Below are 3,299 nucleotides of genomic sequence, written 5' to 3'. Positions count from 1 at the left end.
TGTCCCTCCACTGCCTCTGTGCGTGCCTGGCTGGGCTGGGTGGAAGTTTAAGCTGGGAATGTGGAAGGACAGCAGCAGCTGGCCCCCGGGGGAAGGGAGGATTACAAGCCAGCCTGGGAAACAGAAGACTGGCATCCTACCCCTTCCTTTCTCCCTGAACCCGAGAGGGACTTTTGCTTTTAGGGAAATGAGCTGGCAGAACTGGCCTGCCTGCTTCACATTGGCTGCGTTCACACAACATGCCGAACCAGGTTAGGTCAGATGTTAGCAGATGCAGTCTTATTGAGGCTACCAAACCCTGGGCCTGTGAAGGACCTTCTCCAGCAAATCATAAGATGTTGAAAAGGAGGGAGACAGGAGAGATCCTGCCCCCAATGGCAGGGGATAGATTTCTCCCCATCAGTTCCTTGGAAGGAGTGCCAACTAAGTGCCTAAAGGCTGTCAGGGTCTGGATAGGGAGGAACAGACTCAGGCTGAACTCCTCCAGGATTTGAATTTGTAGCCTGAAAGATTCCAGAGTAGACCCATCTTTGACAACTGGATTGTATGTCCCTGCTAAGTGGTTCCAGTTTGGACTACTGTAACATGCTCTACATGGGCTGCCCCTGAAGAACGTCCAGATGCTACAGCTGGTCCAGAGCATGGTGATCCAAGCCATGATGGGTGCCTCTTGATAAACTCAGGTAATCCCACTGTTTTGGGAGCTGCACTGGTTACCAGTTGGCTTCCAGGTGCAATTCAAGGTGCTGAGTCAGCTTGAAGGTCCTGAATGGCTCCAGACCTGGTCATCTGAAGTTCTACCTTCTCCTGCATTCCTCTGCCCATCCAATCTGATCAAATAAATCCAACTCCCTCCGGGTCCCATCCATACAGGGCTACCACCCAAAGTGGCCTCGGAGGTGGGTGTTCTGAATAGACTCCCTCACTCTTTGGAACTCAAAATCCTCCTGAGCCTTTCCATCTTGTGTGGGAAGAGGGAATTCTGAGATTGAAAGGGGAGGTTGCAGGTGTATGACATCTGGATTCGTTGGGGATTAATTCTTTGACTTTTTAACACTTATATCTATATGGGGCTTCTGGAAGTATTTTATATATTCCTATTGTTAGCTGCCTACAGCCTGGAAGAATGGTAAAATTTTAAAAACTTTCATGCCAGAAACCCACTTAAAATTCCTCCCCCCCCCCCGCCCCGTTCCAATCAGTGTGACTATCTCTTGGGGATTTCTGGCCAGCATCTCCGTTTCTGCTCAAGCGTCTATAATCTCCCCACCACAAATCTCCGCATTTGATTTTTGTTGGGGTTGGGTTTGCTTTTAAAGCAGGGGACCCTTAGTGGGGGGCTCTATGCCTTGAAGTTCCTGCCTCCTTGTGCATGGGGGTTTAATCCCATTTCCTCCACCCTCTTGCCAAATCTGACACCTCCCTATGGATACCTCAGCTTGTTGATTAAAATGTGGTTGATTAGCTTATGGTTGGGTATAGCAACATTCACACATCAGTCTTGTTGGGTCAGAGAAAACCTGGGTGGCTCCATTCATCCAACATGCTAAGCTCAGTTAAGATTCACCAGTGTTAATCATTTTTGGCATATCATATTATGGAAAGGTAACTGTTGTGGTTTATTTCTAGTTCAACCTGGAAAAGGATTAAATTAACCAAATAGGTCAAGTATATTGTCTGAATGCTGCTCCACAATTATACTCTGATTTGTTTATGACCTGGGATGAAAAGTGTCCATTTCAAATATCCAAACACATTCTGGGTCCCCCTGCCGCACACTTCCCAAATAGGTAGGGCCTGGGGGAATTGGTGCCACTGCTCATGCAAGGCCCCTTTGTCACTTTACACTTACACTTTACACTTCCTACAAGACCTGGCACTCTTTCCAGGCTGCACTTATTGGCCTGGTAACCTGGTAACCTTGACTGACTCCAGGGATGTTCACATGGGGAGAGGGTCAAAGAACTTCATGATGGCGGCTGCCACCAGATGATCAAAGCCCCACTCCTTTTTGCATGCAGTCACAGCCACCATCTTGCCTTTTCTGACAACCCTCAGGAACGCCCCTGACTCTGACCGGCAAGTTTTGTATCTGCAGACTCATTTTTGGAAGTTCCTTCATTTCATTCTTTGCACGCACGCACACCATTTCACTTAAGAAAACTCAATTTTTTGCCCCCGTGGATCAATAAGACCATGATTACTTGTCACATTTTGTTTGTGGGTGAGTGTGCCTGGCAGAGAGGGAGATCACACACCAAGGGCATTTCCACCCTGTCAAATTTATACTGCTTTCCTCCTATAGTCAAATCTGCAGGAAACTAGACAAGCATAAACTGTCTCCATTGTGGATCTCTCCCAATTGCCTGGCTGAGGTTCTGTTGCAGCCGGTCTCTGCCTTTCCTCCAAGCAGCAGGTAACGGTTTTTACACACCTTGAGCTGTGCTTGAATGATGTTGGAAGAAGGGGGAAATGACTCTTTAGAACAGTGTTTCTCAACCTTGGCTTAAGATGGGTGGACTTCAACTCCCAGAATTCCCCAGCCAGCTATGCTGGGAGTTGAAGTCCACCCATCTTCAAGCTGCCAAGGTTGAGAAACACAGCTTTAGAACATTGTAAGCCTGTCTCCCTTCTGGGTGGAAGAGAAGAGGAAGGCGTTGACATGGCGCCCCAGCAGGAAAGTATCTTGTCAAGATTCTTTCACAGTACATTTGTACTGTGGCTGGGGGCAAGTGGGGACATGGCCACAGACAGCCATTAGAGGCACCAAGGAAGAAGTTCAGAGAAATGGATTCTCAAGTATGTGGAGAAAAGGGCCACTCAGTCACTGAAGAGAAATAAGAAGCCAAGAAAATAAAGGCAGGAAGGTTTCGAGCAGTGTTTCTCAACCTTAACAACTGTTAAGATGGGTGGACTTCATGTTCCAAAACTCCCCAGGAAAAGCATGGCTGCTTGGGGAATTCTGGGAGTTGAAGTCCGCCCACCTTAAAAGTTGCCAAGTTGAGAAACACTGGTCTAAATATTTGAAACAAGAAATTTGGAAAATAGCCATCAGCAAACTCGAGAACAAAGCTTGAATGAAAAGCAAGGAAGGGAACACACTGATCTCCATCATAGCCTTGAAAATGCAGGAAAAAAGGGAGTGGTGATTTTTACAAAGAGAAAAAAGGAAGAATGCAATAGGGGAATCCATTTGGGTGACAGAAGAAGGGCTGGGGTCTTTTTGGAGTTGGGGGTGGGGGACTCTGCCTTTGCACAACATACTGAGGTTGGTTTATGCGGAGTTGGAGGGGGCTCCT

The sequence above is a fragment of the Candoia aspera genome, chromosome 6 (assembly GCF_035149785.1).
Source record: "Candoia aspera isolate rCanAsp1 chromosome 6, rCanAsp1.hap2, whole genome shotgun sequence".
NCBI classification, from domain to species: Eukaryota; Metazoa; Chordata; class Lepidosauria; order Squamata; family Boidae; genus Candoia; species Candoia aspera.
The sequence above is the reverse complement of the archived record's forward strand: the minus strand, read 5'-3'. Positions refer to the sequence as shown.